Source organism: Coturnix japonica, chromosome 7, assembly GCF_001577835.2.
Source record: "Coturnix japonica isolate 7356 chromosome 7, Coturnix japonica 2.1, whole genome shotgun sequence".
Lineage (NCBI taxonomy): Eukaryota > Metazoa > Chordata > Aves > Galliformes > Phasianidae > Coturnix > Coturnix japonica.
This window is the reverse complement of record NC_029522.1, coordinates 2872730-2891166: the sequence shown is the minus strand read 5'-3', so window position 1 is coordinate 2891166 and position 18437 is coordinate 2872730. Positions and strand designations below refer to the sequence as shown.

Below are 18437 nucleotides of genomic sequence, written 5' to 3'. Positions count from 1 at the left end.
TCAGCCATTGCACCAAGCTTCTGATCCCAGAGGCATCTTCCGATGGCTTTAAAGAAGTCTGCTTCAGGGAGCAGCAAGCCACTTCAAAGAGATTAGGAGGGCAACGTAATCTAAACCCACGGGCTCCTGCTCAACTTTACCTTTCATTTTCACTAAGCCCAGCTCCCTGCCCTTGCAGGTCACTGCATGGTTTAATGCTGCAGGCTGGAATCAGCTCCACCTCTCCAGGAACCCATAACCAAGCAGCTCCCTCTTTTTGCTTAATTCTTCCTTCCGTTTCATTCTTTTTTGCTTGTAAGCCAACATAAAGTGATAAATGAGACTCGCTCCCACCAACCACATCACATACTTGGGGCATGGAACCCACTGCCCCCCGACCCTGGCCATACAGCTCAGACCTGCCTACACATCACATAACCAAGGTTGGAAAAGACTCCCTGAGATATCCAGTCCAGCCATCCACCTGCCACCGATATTGCCTGCTAAACCACAGCTCTATGTAAGCAGAGACGGCAAAGAAAACCACAGTGCTGAATGGTTTTGCAGGTCACGGTGCTGCACGGACACACACATCTGAAGGGGCAGCTCCTGTGCAAAGGATGAAAGCTGCCACCCCGTCCTTCCAACCCATTCTGTACAAGCCATTCAAAACACATATCCGGCTGTTCTAAAGCATCCTTGTCACAAAACCAAACCCTGAAGCAAAAACCCAAAGAAATTCAAGAACGGGAAAGATGAATTTTAAAGACTTGAGATTATCAGAATCATTTTCCCCCCCTTCAGTTGAGCCAACCGAGAGCACAGCTTAACGTCAGCGACAACACCTGGCAGGTGCACGTGCCATTCAGAGCAGCAGACACATCCTGGAAAGCACGTTTCACTTGGTACAGAAAAACCTGCAGTGCTAAAAAACTTCCTCTTTCTAACTGGGTGGCATTTTACATCTCCAAATGGAACTGAGTGAGCACATCACCATGGTGACGGGAGGATTCGGCAATAACTTTGGTGCCTTGTAATTGCGGTATATTTGTATACAAGCAGCTGAGCTTTCTTAATTCAATGCCCTCTTAACTCTTTCTGAGAGGCTGAGGAGTGACAAAGGCAGCCTTTGGGCTGGGAACTCCACGCGGCAGCACTGGAAACATCAGAGCAGGCAGAACTCAATGCGGGAGGGGCTGGGGGGGGGGGGGGGAGGAAAAGGAGAAAAAAAGCAGCCTTGCCAAGAAGCAGATTATTATATAAACTTCAGAGCTCCTTAGAAACGTCGCTGTTATCAAAGCATAATTAACTTCAGGTAGCTTTTTGGCAGGGAACACGGCCCCAGCTGGAGGCAGCCCGTGACAGCAGCACATCGCGGCACCGTTAGCGAGCATGGAGCTGAGGACAAGCACAGGGCACCCATCCGACCCAGCACACACAAACCTTCCCCTTCGCTTCAAGGCAGCGTTTTAGGGGAGGCTGGGAGCAACGAGCCGAGTTGGTGCCAACGAGCAAGCGACAAAACCTTCCCGTATCATGCCCCAAAACAATTACGCAAGTGCTTTGAATCAAAGGCCGGTTCAGCTCCCAAATACAGCCCTACCATCATGGCAACTAAGCGCTCCGCAAACACATTCCCCTGCTCAGAGGCCACGCCGCTCGGAGATGATAGCGCCGAGCATCGCTCTGACAAATTCCTGCAGCAAAAGCCCGCAGCACCTCCCTTACGCAGAGCCACGCGCGTTGCAAGCCATCTTTTTTCCCCCTTTTTTTTGTGGTTTGTTTCAAGTTAAGACCCCAACATCGCAGCACAAACCTCATCCCTCGAGCTAAAACACAGCATTTTCGGGGACTTCCACCAAACCCGGGGGCGGTGGGACCGTGCGGGGCCGAGGAGGCGCCAGTCGGTCCCAGTCGGCCCCGCACGGCCCCACCGCCCCCGTCCCACGCCGCCCCCGTCCCCGCCGCTCACCGCTGCCCGCATCGCTCCGCGCCGAGCCCCGCGCGGCTCCGAGGCGGCGCCGCTGCTGCCGGGGGTGGGAGGAGCCACGCGCGGCCGCGAGTGGGCGTGGCCAACGCCGTAGCCCCGCCCCCTTTTGCCTCATTCACAAAAAAACGCCAGCGCCGCCGCCCGGCTGCGGGAGGAGGGGCGAGCGGAAGCCACGCCCCCACCGGGCTCCGCGTCCAATCGCGTCGCACAGCGGCTCAAATCCACCACGAGGGACAACGCGATTGGTGCGCGGAGCTGCCCGTCACCTCCCTCCTGCGGAACCCTCCGCACCGCGCGGCCGGAGCCCGGAGGAAAACAACCGCGCGCCCCGTCGAAGCCTTAGGGAACCACGGGGAGGGCCGGGCCGGGATTAAAAGCCGGCGGGCAGAATCTCGCCCAGCCCTTGTGCCCCGGGGCTACCCGGCCACGCGAGAGGCTCGGCGTACTGACCTGCTTACCGGTGGGAGGAGCGTGGAGCCGTGAGGCGAGAGCTCGGCGGCGGACACGGGCGGCGCGCGCGCCACCAACGGACTCAGCCCGTGACGGGATCCGCCATCTTGGAATTTTTAGATGGAGAGTCACGTGGTGCGACCATTTTTCCCACCGGCCAATCAGGAAGCGCGGGTTATTTATAGCCTCGGCTCCCTCTTTGCACTCCGCCTCATCCCGGCTGGGCGCGCGGCGGGGGAAGGGAACCAATCAGGCCCCGCCTCGGCTCTTAGCCCCGCCCACCCGCGGCCGTTGGGCGCCGTCCGTTGGGTTCCTCAGGAGTCCCGTCACACAGCGGAGCTGCTCTATCGCTGTGTGTTACCCCGGGCAGGTATTAATTACCCTGGGCTGCTATTAAATGTGGAGGTTGGTGGCCTTGCACGTAGCGCAGGGTTGGAGCTTCGTGATCCTTGAGCCCCCTTCCAAACCAACCATTCTACAATCTACAATCGTGATTCTTCTATGCTTGAGCCTACAGCCTATAGTGTGTGTCTAAGGATATACTGCCACTTCTGCATAAAGCTGAAGCCCTTTTTTGTCTCGTTTTTACCATCTACTGGCTTGTGGGCTTGTTTGTTTGTTGTTTTTTTGGTCAGTGAGGTTTTAGGTTTCCTCCTATGGTCGTTCTGCTATCTTTATTCTGGGCCGGTTTGTGTGCTCACGTGTATGTATGCCTGCATGTATAAATAAGCTGCTAAATTATTTTAAAGTGTCCAGAGACGTGTGGGGATAAGTGCTTTAGGTCTAGAGGTTCACAAGTGCAGACTGTGCAGCCAACAAGGCAATACTGATCTATGCCACAAGCTGCCCAGTGCATGGAATGAGCGGTGGCCATAGCAGGACCCATGTATGGACAGCTGGGTGGCTGCCTGCCCTCTCCTGAGGCTTCCTATTTCTTGGGCTGCTGCAAGGTGCTTTGCACACCAACATACTTACAGGCATTGCTTTGCTTAAGTGGTCCCTGAAGCAAATCAGTGCTCCCCATATGTGCCCTGGATGCTCTCCTGCAGCTCCAAGCTGGCTGGGTCTATCACCTCCAATGCCTTCTACATGGCTGAAGGTATTTTAGAAAGATGAAAGAAGAGAAAGAAAATTGCACCCTTCAAGTTGCCATGGAGTGTAAGTTTTATCTTCCAAATTTGATTGATGCGGTACTTGTGGCCGTGGGTGTGAATATGTGTGTGTCTATTAATATCCAGTCTAGGCTAACCTGTGCATAATGACAGAAAATTAAACCCTGCCATTGTTCCTATAAACTAGAATTCAGACGTGAGCAAGAAAAAACGTTCTTCCTATATGTGAAAGCTGACTGTATGTAGTATAGTCTGTTTTTACTGTAATTGCAGCTGAGAAGTTTACTTAAAAGCTATTTGAATTAAAGGAATTGGCAGAGCTAATTCATAAAGACTGAAATAAAATGCAATTACTGAGCTTCCCGCCCACCTCCACCTCGTCTCTATCTGAATTCCACTTGTTTGTCAAAAAGGGTCCATTTTTTGATGTCCTTAAGCAGGTAACATCCATCACGACGCTCCAGCTCGTTTCCGTACCCAGTCACAGCAATCTGGAGAAAGCAAAAGAGGAGCTCTCAGCTTTCCATCCTAATGCTGCCCCTTCCACCACCTCCTCGTCAGGGAAAAGAGCATCGAGTTAGGGAGAAAGCCAGCAGGAGCTTCCTCTAGAGCCTTGCCACTGAAGAGCAACACCTACTCCAAGTGCCAGTGCTGCAGTCAAGCCCAGACGCAAGTGTCCATGTGTGGATTGCTTTCCCTCCTCCCTCCTGATCAGTCAGTTGCCATCATCGCTCTCCCCTGATATTTCTCTCCCTCCAGTCACCCTTCTTTGCCTTATCTCCCACTCCCATCTGCTCTGTATCCTCCCTGCATTGTACACATTTCATCCTTTCTACCATCAGGAAAAAAAACGCGACAAGGAAAAGTCATGGTGCTGCTGCTGGGGAAGAAAAGACTGGGTAAGGAAGACGTAGGATTCGAAAACATACAGAAAAAGCTTTGCAACAATGAAGAGAGCGTTGGATATTTATAGCAGTCATCCTCAGCTTGATACTCTTTGAAAACGTTTCCTTGCCAAATTTTGCTGAATTGTATAAGTTCCGTATTTGTTTAGCAGTAACATTGATCCTCTGAGAGGAGAGAAGGAACATGGTGCAGCCACTACAAACTGCTGCCCCTAAGATCTTACCGTAGGACATCATCCCTCCTGGGCGGACTGATGAGCTGCGAGGATAGAGCAGATCTCTTTGCCTTCAGCTGTCAATGTTAGCAGCACACTGAGGCTTCAATTGAGAGATACACAAGAAACGAGTCTGTACTTTAACATGAGATCTGCGTGGAGTTGAGGGCAGGATAATTGCTGGATCATTTAGCTTACCAGTGACTATTATTTTCCTGATTCTTTATCTACATGTTATTGAATGCCTTGATTTTTCATCCTTGGCAGCTGCTGAGAGAAAAAGATATAGCGATGTGTGTGCATGTGTGTGTGCACGTGTGTGTTTCTCTACAGGGGAGCCTTAGAGGAAATATTGATTCATTTTCCTGTCTCTTTCAACCAGAAAAAGAAGAATCCTGAATGATACAGGATAAGAAGAACCCCAAACAATTAAAGTAGAAATAACTGTGAGGAACAAAAAGCGAACAAAAAAAGCAAGCTGACAAAAAGCAACAAGTCACTTTTTCAATGAAAATGTATATGCAGTCAGGCCCCTGGCTGCTGGTTTTATAAGTGAAGATATTGACTTGCAGCTGAATGACAAGTAGAATACTTCTCTACTGAAATATTGATAGTAGATTACACTAAACCACAAACTATCTCCATAAAGCCCATCATTTCTTATCCTAATGGTGTTTTCTTCCCCTCAGATGACGACTCCATTCATGATACGATGTCTTTATTCTATCTGCGGGGAAAAAACTTTTTACCATACAGCTAAATTAACTTGTCAAAAGACTTCAAACTTCGGAAGCTTTTACAGCTCAATTCAAAGCTATTATTCAAGATTGAATGAGAAGGCTGTGGACTGTAAAAGCTGGCAAAAAAAAAAAAAAAAAAAAAAAAAGAATAAATCTCACAAGCATTCACAAGTTGAATGGAATACTTACTTTTTGTTCAGGTTGTGTGTGTTTCATTGAGCTGTCTGAGAATGGCTGTATTTTGCCCATAAGCCCCTTGCTTTGCAGAGAAAGAGTGCTTCTCACTGCCGCTCTCAGAGCTGTGACCCAGTGCTTGCTCTTTCACACACGCCTGATTGTATTTCCTTTGGGCCAACCCAAGTAAGTGCCAACCAGCTCTCTAAAAATGTGGGGAGCACAAAAGAGAATGGATAGCTCCTAAACAGAGGCAGAGCAAGAAACAAACCTATATCTAGTCTTTTAAAGATCCTAGACTTGCATCATCTTACTCACAGCTTTCTCATGCAAATACAGCTGGTTTCAGGAGCAGCAATTGCCTTTCAGGAGGAGCAACTTCCATACTTCACAGCTAAGTAGCAGCTGGCAGAGCTTGCACTCAATGACTTCTTTTTCTGATCCGGTCTCCTTTGCTACTTGGTCTCTTTGAGACAAACACAAGAAGGCAAGGTGCAACTTAGGTAAGCAGAGCATAGACCAGCGTTGACAGGATCAGCAACGCAGCACCAAGATATCCCTGGGCTTTGCACTTCAGAAGCTGAGCTCTGGGGAGTAATTCAGAGCTGCCTCCAAAATAGGACAGCAATGTAGTGCAGTCTGGAAGAGAGCATCTTTGACCTGAAGTTATTAATTGCAAGCTAATGAAACTATTGGACCTGGCTTTTTCTTCATTAGTGCCTTGGTCTTGCATCTGTAAAACAGTAATATCACTGTTTCCCTACCTAAGAATAGATGAGGATAAAAGGCTGTGACTTCTTATCCATTACTGGGAGACCTGAAGATACAAATGAGGCAGCATAGCACCAAAAAGTAACCACAACAGAATCCATCACCAGGCACTTTGGTCATTGCATAGAAGAATGAAGTACTCAAGTGGCAACAAACTAATACAGTTCCTAACAGTTTCTTCCTCCTGTAGCCTTATTCCATTAAAAGCAGCCATTCAGAACATATCACAATTGTGCAAGATTGCTGGTCGCAGACTATGCATCAACAGTATTACTTTAGCTTTGCTTGAGGAATGCCATTGGAATTGGTGCTGATAAGCATGCTGGAAACAAAACCCCATTGGCCACGAGGTTTACGCACATGGAAGACAAGAGCACACAGATACAAAGTAGATCAGCAGAGACCAAGGACAGAAGCCAAGTGCGGCTCTAAAGTAAATCATGTTTTGTTGGACGTGGTACTTTTTGACTTCTTAAAGAGAATCACAGCAGATCACGACATGTCAACACAAGTACAGGCATCCAGAACAGCGACAGTGAAATGGAACTGTGGAAAACAGTGTCATGAAAGGAACATCTCCAAAGGCTGAAGAGTTACACCCTGGTTGGCTCTATTAGATAACTAGCTGTGAATTCTGAATCTTGGCCTCTCATTTGATATGTCATTTAATGGACAGCCAAGACATAAATAATCAGCCATTCATGTTAAAAATATCATTTAGAATATGCTACAATGAGCTCAGATGATTCAGAACCTCTCCAGCTCTAAAATATCTACATACGCCTATAAAACATGGACACAAAAGAAAGGTACTTGGCTTTCTCAGGCTCAGTAGGAAAGATCGGTCCTGTGAAAGGGCAGGAGGTCTCTTCTAGGAAAAGGGGAAGAAAAAAGTCAAATTCCATGTTTTGTAGAAGAACAGATAGAGGAAACACCATGATTTCAAGGGTGGGATTCAGGGAAAGGGCTGAGTGGGACAGAGAAGGAACTAACCCAGAAAGTACTGAATGGGATGGCGCGGAAACTAAAGCTGACAAGCTGTTTCAAAGATCTGCAAGGCAATGGAGTCCAACCCAGAAAAGGAATGCGAGTAATGGAGATAGAGATCAATAATATCTACGCTGCATAATAAGCACCATATAGTTTTTTAAGAAAAGGAAGAGTTTTTAATATGTACCTCTTGAGAAGATGTTGCAATGCAGTGCGTCTGTGCCTTTCCAGCAGATTTGGTTTAGGCTGTTCACGTTGAGATACGTTGGCATCAAAGAGACGAGACTCACAGATCTTGATTTATCCTTATCAGGAGCTTCCTGCCTTGCTAGTAGGTTGCTTGGTGCATATTAAAGGATCAGTTACGAACACCCGTGGAAGCTTTCCAAACATCATACGTTAGCAGGCTGACATGGATAACTTCTAGGAAAGCTGCTGGTGTGGCTTAGAAATGAGAGTTAGATTAATTAAACAAGACCTTCTACCTTGTACTGAATAAGGGGCAGAATGCGTCCTGGCTCTTATATAGAGATTGCAAAGTGAAACATTGAGATCATTTGATAAGAAGCATAATAGCCCCAATATGGGCTGTGCTGCTCTATAAGCAAGGAGAAGAGAAAGTGTTAGTGTACAACTCTTTGGTTAGATCTGTGTGATCGAGTGAACACAACACACACAGTAACCAGCCTGATAGCTCACCAGTGATGACAGGTTTGTAATTATGAATGTGGTGAGAAGGTTTGAAGCGTTAGTGGAGGATGGATGGGGAAGAGGACAGGCCACGTGGTGGGTGAGCTGTACAGGTTAGCTTTATACTTTCTTCTGGATGCTGTGAGCCCCAGCTACTGACTTCCAGACCAAAGCATGAGAATACTCTTTGTCACCTTGGTTTTGGCTCATCTAGACAACCTGTTCAGGAAACATCATTTATTAAAGTACTGGGAACACTAAAGATGCAAGGCTGTTGATTCTGATCATATATTTAGAAGAAGCGGTGGCTGATAGGATCATTATCCTCTTTTCAATAGAGGCTATCAAGTGTTTCAGCCTTGCTGCTAGTACCTTACAGTCAGCCAAGAGTAAAGTGGCTACCTTTGTCATGATAAAAGCAAAATAAGGGTTGTCAAGGTCAGAAAAGCAAAGGAATTACCATGACCAGGCTAGAGGAAGGAGCTGTGTCCTATGCAATTGCATGAACGTATTTCGGAGGTGACTGCACCACTGCAGACCTCTGCTCCTCCCATGCACACCTTGCCAGGAGACTGAGGAAGGTGGGTCCTTATGTCATTGCAAAAGAGTTCTCAGAAGATCTCTATTTAAAGGCAAGTTCTGAGGAGCATCACACTACTTTGGGCACCTTGGCTCAGTAAGGCTGTCTACCAAACAGCCTCTGAAGCCACAGTCCAGAACTCCAACCTTAGGGTTGTTTTCAAGGAGTGCTTTTGCTTTTTCTGGGCTTGAGCTCAAAACCCCACTTGGAGTCGCTCACATTCACGTCAGCAGAACAACACAGCCAAACAAAAAGTTCCTTTTCTTTTTCTTTAATTAAACTGTTATTCTCTCAAGTCCAGCAGAGCTTTATCCTCCCTCCAAACTAAGAATGGGCACAGCTGAATGCTGCCAGTGAAATTTAAAACCCTCTAGAAATAGCTTTACATTTAGCAGAAACTATTGTCTCTTACAGAACATTTCCTTACCAAGGCAGACGTTAGAATTGAAATAGGACAGGTTTCTAGAATACCAGCTGCAAGAGACACATTCTCTCATCTTTCCACCCACATTTAGAATCTTAGAATTGCTCAGGTTGGAAAAGACCTCAAAGATCATCAAGCCCAACCACAGCTTAACCATACTACCCTACCTCTAGCAACCCACCAATTTAGAAGAAACGCATCTTTATTTTCCTACTCTTCGAGTTTTTGTATTTTTTATTTTAACAGGTATACCAGAAATAGACCCATTTACCACAACTGCTCACTTCATTCCCAGGACCACAGCAAGCTGATTTCCTGTCATGTTTCTGGCTGAGAAGCTTGGCTGACAGCTCTGCAGACAGCAGTGTTCCCATGTCATTCACAGACAGAGCATCAAGCAGCAGAAGAGCACTACTTACACACAGCCCAGTGGTATCTGCCACTACCTCACATGGGAGCTGGGCGCTTTACAGCACGTATGCTGCAGTACCACTGGAGAGTGGCAAAAGCCAGAGGTAAAGAAACAGAGTGGAAGCACACATCTACTGCTCATTAAGTGACTTGGGGTGATACCGGTGGGTCCATGTGTTTTTTCCCCTCAGCTCTAGCAGGGAATATTTTATTTGCTTACTGAAGTTTTCACATGCTATATGCTGTTGATGTTTTTTTTCTCAAATCCCTCACCTATATATTTATTATAGACGGATATTATACCCTCGCAGTATAGAAACACTGCAAAGTGCTAGTTAAGTTCTCAGAGCTGACTGAATAATACCATAAATACAAGGGTACTGAAATGACAACAATAAAGAGAGCTGCACTTTGAGCAATAAATATGAACTGTAGCTGTGCTTTGAATTTTATGCGTACTCCAGCTAATAGGTATTCAGCCTGTGTGGGCCACTGACATTTAAATAAACACATGTGTAGTCCAAGGGGGTTGGCTGCGGAGCCTCTCATCAATTGAATCCAGCCCTGGGAGTACAAATAGAGCAGTTCAGAACTGCAGAAATTCCACGCTGGGCCAACCCTTGGTGGCATCTCTCCTGAAACCATAAGAAATCATCCATGGGGGGAAAAAGTCACAATGGGAGTGAGGAGTGAGGGGAGGGGTGGAAAACCCCAAAAACATTTGGCTTCAAAGAGATGCTGTAAATATTGCCAACAAAATTATCTGCCCTTGGGCAACACTCAGTTTCTCTGGAACTGAACTGGTCAGCCTTAGTAGTGTTCCTACCTTACAGCAGGACAAATGGATCACCTTCTCATCAAAACCTTTGCTTATTTGCTTCACATAGCAGGGCCATGCAACAATGATGTCAACCCATTTCTGACAGATACCTGGGCACAGAGGGACCTGGACACAACCACCTTCTGCAGAAGGACACTGAGTCCTTCTTTATGTGCTCTAGCAAATGATTCCATAGCTCTTAAAATCAAATATAACTTGGCAGTATCTGAGCAGCCATGGGCTTGGTGCTAATATGCAGCTCCTAATTCCAAAATAACAAGGCAGAGAAAAACATCCTCAGTGCCCTGAGCACTTGTTTGAAGCGGTGCATACAAGCCACAGGTGACGCCATAAGAGTTTGTGGGACTTCAAACATTTTCCATCTGCCAAGAAAAAGCACAGTTTCATATCCAGATGTTGCCTAGTCACACCACCAGTGTGTACTGCCATAGGTGAGAAACAGCCCAGGAAGAAGATGGCATCAACTCCAGCTCTGTCAGCCTCTGGAAAAGGGAAGCAGACAGAAATCTGAGAGGGAAATCTGCGAGCTGCTTGAAGTCCAGATGCAACACTGGGCAAAGCAATGGAGGCTACATAAAAGCATTAAAGATGCATGATGAAGAAAGCATGCTTCTGGTAGCAGGAATCACACCTCCAGGAGAGCGCTCTGTAGGCATCAGTGCATGTGTAAGTGGGAGCAGTTTGGCTGATGCAGCTTGCTCTGGTTTCTCAAAAGCCAGAGAGAAGAGGCTTAAGCCTGCCCACCTCCTCTGCTACCTGAGAAGAAGTGACTTCTGGATCTCTGGGACATTTACCACCAAATCAGGAGGCAGGCAGTGGCAGTGGATGCGTTGTCACTCCTCACATTACAAGAGCTGAGTGTGATGAACATCCTTCCCCAGACAGCAGATGGAAAGCCAAACAGAAGCACTTTTTCCTGCATGTTATGAACTTTGCTACCATAGGTGGTTGCAGAGGCCAGAAGTATAAGTTTGCTCCAAAGGCAGTTAGCCAGAATAAAGGAAAGTAAGCCGAATGTAAAGGTCTAGGAAACATAAAAACACAGAGAAAACCTCTAGTGCAGTGAGCTGTTAAAGTACAACTTGCTGGGAGCGTTTGCTGGAGTTGGTGTAACTCCTGGTTTTAAGCTCTTCGCTTTAAGCACCCACTATCAGGCTGTGTCAGAGATAGCACACAAGGCTTTGGTCTGCCTCAGTACAGCTGTTCTTGTGTTTCGCAGATTAACATTGGATCCAGCCATAATTGGTACATAAGAAAAACACTGAAAAAATCCGGGAGAGAATGTCTAGCATGCGTTCCTAATGGAGCCAACGCTTTCATCTAAATATAGTTTCCAAAAACCACTGAAGTCAATAGGGTTTAAGCATGGATGTAACTTCTAAAGCTAGCTACTGGCATAGGAAGAAAGAGTATTTGGAGCAAGGGGAATTTTTCCTAGACCAGCCTTCTTGATGTGAGACAAAACCTAGTGTGAATTTTCAGGCATGAGGCTGGTCAGATAAAGCAACCACAATAATTAAGTCTCCAGACTTAATGACTTCTCATCATTGAAGTCATTTACGCCCTCTAAAGGAAATTAAAGTTGAAATAATGGAACTACCAGTCAAGCTTGTGACCCATCATCTTAAGCTGACTCAGCACCAAAGGACTAGGTACTGCTAAAGTAAATCACTCTTCAAATGTGGAGGTCCAGGGAAGTGAAAGCTATCAAGACTCACACCTACGGTGGACAGATTGGTACAAATTGTTCTCAGTTTCTGTATTTACAAAGGGAAGACACATGGATGAGTAAGAATACATCCATGGAAGTCAGCAAGGAAAAGTTCTGTCTCATCAAGCTATGGCAGTGTGGAGGAGTTGGCAAGAACACGGATAAGGCAGGCACAATTGTCTTAATTGACTTGGATTTCCCTTAAGGTTTCCAATGTTCTTCATCAATGGATGCTGTGACATGCCCTGCGATAAGAGGGAAGATCCTTGCACAGATTAGAGAGTAACAAAACCCTGGGATAACTCATCTGTTTAGGAAAGCAGGGGTGTGAGTTTAGGTGGTGGTGCACCTCTTAACCCAGACTGGAGGTTGGAAAGCTGGACGCATAATACAGAGAAATAGAAGGTTGTGTCAGGGAGTGCAGTGCTCATTGAGAAGCCACCTTTTTCTTCTGCAAAATCACTGTGAGGAAGAGGACGCTGCACTTAAACATGCTTATCTACACTGAACGCTGCCCTGACTGTACTCATCCCCTCCCTTCTTTTGAAAACTAACCTGGAATAAAATACACATACATAGAAATACATTCACTGAGGCCAATAGAAAAATTCCTTTTGATATCAGTAGATATTGGCTCAGCCCTCAAGTAAATCACATCCCAAAAATCAACCACAGAGTGTGGTGTGAGGATACCTGAAGTCCCCAGCTTAATGCTCAGTGCAGCCAGCACATTCCCAGCACCCAGGTGGGCTTGCAGTGCAGGGTTTAGCCCAAATCCTACAGCATCACCCACTGGGAAGCCCAACAGCAGCCTCCAAGTGTAGGAATGGTCTGAGGGCTGATATGGAAACACCTGCCTGGAGGCAACTGCACTGGGAGCACCAACTCATTTTGCACAGGCTACAAAATATTTACTATGATTTCCTATTCCCCAGCAAGCAAGGCTCAGATGTCAGATTGATTGGGCGCAATGTAAGGAGCCTGACATGCAGAAAGGATGCAGAGCAATCTGGAAAGCAATGGGAAGCTGGGCTCCACAGAACAGCACATTATTTTTCAATACAACCAAATGTAAGTTGCTGCATGCAGGAACAAGAGGACATATCGCGTTTTCAGGACAAGGGACTGCATTCATTGGGGACTGAGCAAGAGAGTCCCTGGCAAATAACCCCAGCAGGAAGGAGGAGGGAGAGCTCACTTCAGTGCCTGTACAAATACAAAGCAGAAAATCTGCAGAGAGCTTTGGCAAGACTGTGGCTGGAACAGCACGGGAAGCACATCTGGAAAGCAGCAAGGCAGAAGGAGCCACAGCTTGAGGCTGGAGACTGGAAAACCCGCCCCAAAGGCCAGTGCTGAAACAACTCAGTTCTAAGGATAGAGAGGTGGTCTGACCAGACCATAGCGGTCCATAGTGGAAGAGCAGGAGGAAAGTGAGAGAGATCTGCTCAACTTGCACAGTAAGCCAAAGGCTCTGGACAACCAGTGCAAGTGCTGAAGTGTTAACAGCAAGAGTAATCAGAACAACTCAACCACACAGCAGTTCTCCCCAGTCACTGTCAGACAAGTGAGTAAGCCCAGAAGAGAAGTTTCTCTCAAGCCTAATTTTTGGAGAGACCCTCAGGAAACCTACTATTTGGGAACCCACATCCTTTAGAAGTGTTACTGCAACACCTCCCCCCTTCTTGAGCAAGATCAGATTTCATACCCTCAGATATTCACACACTGGGCCAGGTAATGTTCCCAAAGAGGCCGTGTTACTTTCTTCCCATGTATTGTTACTACACAACCTAATTTCTTCATTTGACTGTACTTATCAGACAGTTGAATGTATTGCAGCTAGGGGAATATTTCCTTCAAGAGCTGAAGATAGCCAAATGCCCCAAAAGATCATTTTAATTCTTTGAGAAGCAGATATTATGATAATACCTGCCATATATTTTGGTGATCTACTGCTATGCCTTAGGTTCCGTGTTTGAACAGCCAACTTGTGATATGGAGCATCATGTAGATTTGTTTACATTCAGCTGAGTTATTGCTAACAAGTTTTCTTTGTTAAGCACTGTAGGACTATATTTCTTTGTGATGGAAAGGTGATACAATTGGACTAGAACCAAAGCTGCCGCTCCGTGCTTTCCCTGATGGACTGACTGCTGTTATCAGAGAGACCTGTGATCCCTGTGCGCAACATGGGACACCACTGTGCCAAACAAGATCCAAGAATTGACAGAAATGACTTTAGAGAACTGCCCCTTCCTGTCACCAGCAAGGCATCAAGTCAAATTTAATCCAGCTAAAAACGACTGGCCGCAGTACTGCTTGTGGCCATACAAGAAATTATGCTGAAAAGGAGAGGAGGTGGAGAATTTGAGGGCAGGGAAATGTCTGTGACAGAGACAAAACCGAGGAGCTGCAAGACTCAGATAAGGTGCTTGGTTTGGTGACAAAGGGATAAAATCTATCCTAAAACCACACTCTGTGTGACTGGAACCAAGCATACATCCTCATCTGTAGCTCTCTTTATGCTGTAGGAAGCAGTGAGCACCTGGGTGACCCCCTTCCACTGATCCACCAGGTCTGTGTGTGTTACAGGACCAGGGCCTGGGCTGTGAGACAGAGAAACCTCTGAAGAAGCCAGAAGTACAAAACATCTTTTCTTCCCTCCCAGTTCACTATTTCCAGCCTTTTTAGATGGGGTCTCCCATGACCAGTTATTCCTTCACTTTCTCACTGAAAGCACAGCAGTCATCTCCTTCACTGATCCCAGCTGGCCCTGCTGAAAAACATCCTTTCCCTGGCAAGGTATTTATAGGAGAAAGCTGGTGCTTGTCTGCTTTACCCCTTCCTAAGGCAACCAGCACCAGATCTTGGCCACAGGACTCGCCTGTGCAGTCAGGCTCATTTTGGAGGCTTATAAGAATAAGAGGTGAATCAAAGGATGCTCACGGGAACATCTCCTCGCAGCTCAGCTGCTAAGCCTGTAGCCACTGGCCCTTACTACTTCTTTCCAGAGCCTCTGGCTAGAAACACTTGTGATCTTACTAGCAGCACCTAAGCTTGTTAACTCTTACATCTCTGCACATGCCGCCATGGACATGGGTACTCTTGACTAAGGTCCACGGGGCTCCCCAGCTGTTACTTAAACCTTTACTGCACAATACATGCTCAACAGCCAAATGATTTCATTTAAGCAGCAGCCTCAGAAAGGATGGGAAGTATTTTTAGGAAAGGAAAACATTTCAGCAGAGTGAACTGGAAAGGGGAGGAAATCCAGAGGGGTGTAGACCAAGCAGCATAGGAAGACAAGGATACAAACTGGGGGTCCCAGCCAGGTGGAAAACTCCTTCCCTTCACACCCTGAATTCTCAGGCACTGATAGTTTTAATGTTCATTCTTTCTAGTTGCCAAAGCAGCAGTAAATCCTAATCCACAGATTCCGCTGCCAGCATGAGAATCTTTTATTACCAGCTACCTGCTGAGAGTTGCCTGTGTTGATATTTTACTGACAGCAGAGCTCTTCATACCCTGCTATTATCTGAAACCACCTGGAAAAATAACACATCCAGAACGCTGCCGTGAAGACATCCTGAAGATGGGAGCTGCCATCAGTGATGCTGACATTTCAGGATGTAATCTAGGACATTATTCATGGTTAGATCATCTACTCTAGTCCAAAACAAACTCCGTTAATTGTATCACTGGAAGCCAGAGCAGCATCCAACAGGTAACAGTCTTTCTTTATGAAGAGACAGAATGAACTGTATCTTTACGAGCACCCAGACTGCACACTACTGTTGTCTTTAATGTGCTCACAGTATCTTACTCTCACTTCTCAGCTTGTTATATGAGCTGTAATCATACCTGCCTTGCAGTACTCCCATAAAATTGTCATATCCGAGTGCCAGTTGCTCTGGGCCTGATTTAAATTCTCTTCTGACACGCTGGGTAGTTTTTTTCCCAGTCCTAATAATGTCCTGAAACATTTCCACTATTCCAGAGAGAAAAGCAGGCTGCTTCACAGCTAGCAAGCAATTTCTCACTAGCTCAGAGTATAGGAAGGCTCAAGCTCTTTGAAAGACAGAGGCAAACATAAGCTGAACCATACACTGACAAGACAGTGACACTGTTCTCCCTCCCACCTCCCCCCCCCAACACACATTGTTTATAGTGCTTCCAAAACATTCAAACTTCTGTAGCAAACATTAATCCCTCCCTTCCCCACCTATAGCCCCTTGCCATGAACACAGATAAAAGAAACAGCTGTGCTGCTCCTGCCAAGAGGAATTTCACCTCCCAGCAGTGCCAAAAAACGCTGTTGCCTGCATCCTGACATCAGCCATTTCAACACAGCCTCAGGAGCGGGATTTGCACGGCCAGCAATAGAGAGAACTTGGCTTTTCATGTCTCCCACCAAAATAATGGCTATTTAAAAATATCCCTGGCAAGGGAATGGCAGAGAGCCATATACATCAAGCTACTTAAAATCTGCAGGGACTCAACGAGACATCAGAGCAGAGCAGCTTAACTTTTCAGACAGCAAAGAGGGTCATTGTTAGAGCTGCATGGGAAGAAAGGCACTTCCTTTTCAAAGGAGAGTCGGAAATCGGGTTTAGTTTCAAGGAGGGATTTTTTTTGGTCGGTTTGAGGTTCGGGTTTTCCTTTTTTAACCTTCCCAGTGGAAGGGGAGGCAGCCAAGCTGCAGGGCTGTGCTGCCAGCCAGCATTGGGAAGAGAAGTGCCTTGCCCAGCAGCAGAGCACTCTGGAAATGAATGCTGTTCTATCTTCTGCCCTGTGGCCAGACAGAAGAAAAGCAGCAGGGGAGAACATAAATAAATAAATAAACGTAGGCATCCAGTTTGGATCTACTAAGAAATCTGTTTGGACTCCCCAACACCTTCCTTAATATCAAACTAAGCCAGTGAAACATTCCAGCTTCAGCACAAGAGGATTTCCCCCCCCAACCCCCTGTAGCACTACCAGCTGCCTGGAAAGTTTCTCATGTCGGATACAAGGAACAAGCAGCAAAGCAGAGCTTGTCCCAGCAGCAGCCAGGTCTTCCAGGCTTTCTTCTCTGGAAAATGACTGCTCCTTTTTTCAGATTTATGAAGCTTGTGGTCTAAGAAAGCAGAACAAGAGGTAGCAAAGAGGCCAGCTGCCCAGCACCAAGGGTTTCTACAAAAGCTCCTGCTACAGAAGATGCACAAAACAGTGTACAGAACACAGAGAAGCAGAGGTATGGGAAATAAACATTGCTGGGCCTGCCAAAAGGGAAAGACAGGGAGGGATGCTATTGCCAGGATTACACCTGAATCAGCTAACTGTGGTAAGAACAGCAAGAGCTGCAGCCAGGACAGAGCAAGGCACGAGGAGTGTTTTTCTTTGCTTGGTGCCAAGAGTTAGGAATGGGATTAACGAGGTACAAAGCTGAAACTCTCACAGTTAGTTTTGAATCTGCAGCAATTCCTTTGAAACACTGTTGGCTTTCAGGAAGGATTGCTGTAAAGGGAGAAGGCTGTGGTCAATGGGAATTTTAATTCCAGAGGAATGGCTCTGGATAGCCAGATCAGAGTTATCCATGGGAACCAGTTAAAGAGCAGCCACTCATGCGCAAGTATTGAGGGTCAGGACATGGAGTGGCTGGTGTGGAAGGAGAGACACAGTCATCTCAGCTTAACATCACATTTGCAGTACTAGGAATTCTGAACAAAGATGTCTGCAGCACAACTGCCAGATACAAAAATGTTTCTGGTACGTGGCCTGCAGAACAAAATGCAGCATCAGATGCTGTAATGCAATAGAAGGTGTAGCTGTGACAGCAGAGCAGCAAGATCCCAAGCTACAGCAAGTAAGAATTTACTCAAATACAACAACCACAGGCACAGAAATAAAGAGGAGAAACTGCTTTCCTTCAGAAGGCCTCAGGCAGACATGGACCTCCAGCATAACCCTTGCCTCCACTGCCAACAATTAAGTGTACAAAGAGGGGCAGGGGGTGTAATTGGGGTCTCAAGGTCACTCCCCACAGTTCTTACAGGAACTTCAGCTTCCCAGGCAGCTGCTGGATTTACAGTACAGCAGATAGGGAGCACCTTAGGAGGTGGAGGGGAAATGCTTACCTTTGGAAGGCCTCAGGCATGCAGGAATCCCCAGCAAGAGATACCCTCACCTCCACTGCCAACCCTTAAATGAGGTCTGAGAATGGGTGGATCCTGGCTCCAGCACCTCTGTTCACTCAGTGCATTGCATGCACCTGAGCTCCCCCATGTCTGGCCCTGCCTTCCCACCAGGTGCCCAATCAGTGGTTCAAGCTCTGACTTAGCATTTCCACTACAGATGTATTGCCAGCATGTTCAGTTGAGGCCAATGGTAGAAGCAGAGGAACCTGAAAGAAGCTTTCACTTTGATAAAGGAAAAAGAAAAACTGCATTAGCAACAAAGAATGAGAACGTTGCACATG

At 46.6% G+C, this 18437-nt stretch overlaps 1 protein-coding gene and 1 long non-coding RNA gene across 10 annotated transcripts in view; both read right to left on the bottom strand.

Moving 5' to 3' along the window:
- Nucleotides 1-2537, bottom strand: part of HDAC4 (histone deacetylase 4) — a 186954-nt gene extending 184417 nt beyond the window's left edge. For 6 of the 8 annotated variants that reach the window (XM_015867780.2, XM_015867787.2, XM_015867786.2 and 3 more), the window contains exon 1: nt 2420-2532. The gene's annotated coding sequence lies outside the window, so the exon portion shown is untranslated. Of the gene's footprint in view, nt 1-1951; nt 2046-2419 lie in introns of those variants that run through there. The other 2 variants (XM_015867781.2, XM_015867782.2) reach the window with 2 other exon arrangements.
- A 1370-nt stretch (nt 2538-3907) lies between these two features.
- Nucleotides 3908-18169, bottom strand: LOC107316390. 2 transcript variants are annotated; one of them, XR_004308090.1, is made up of 5 exons: nt 18097-18169; nt 7514-7770; nt 5884-6031; nt 5581-5770; nt 3908-4022 (listed from the first exon to the last, which is right to left on the bottom strand). It is a non-coding gene; the product is annotated as an uncharacterized LOC107316390 (long non-coding RNA). The 2 variants fall into 2 exon arrangements; XR_001556319.2 differs by lacking the exon at nt 18097-18169 and having other exon boundaries at nt 7514-8279.
- Nucleotides 18170-18437: the final 268 nt, after the last annotated feature.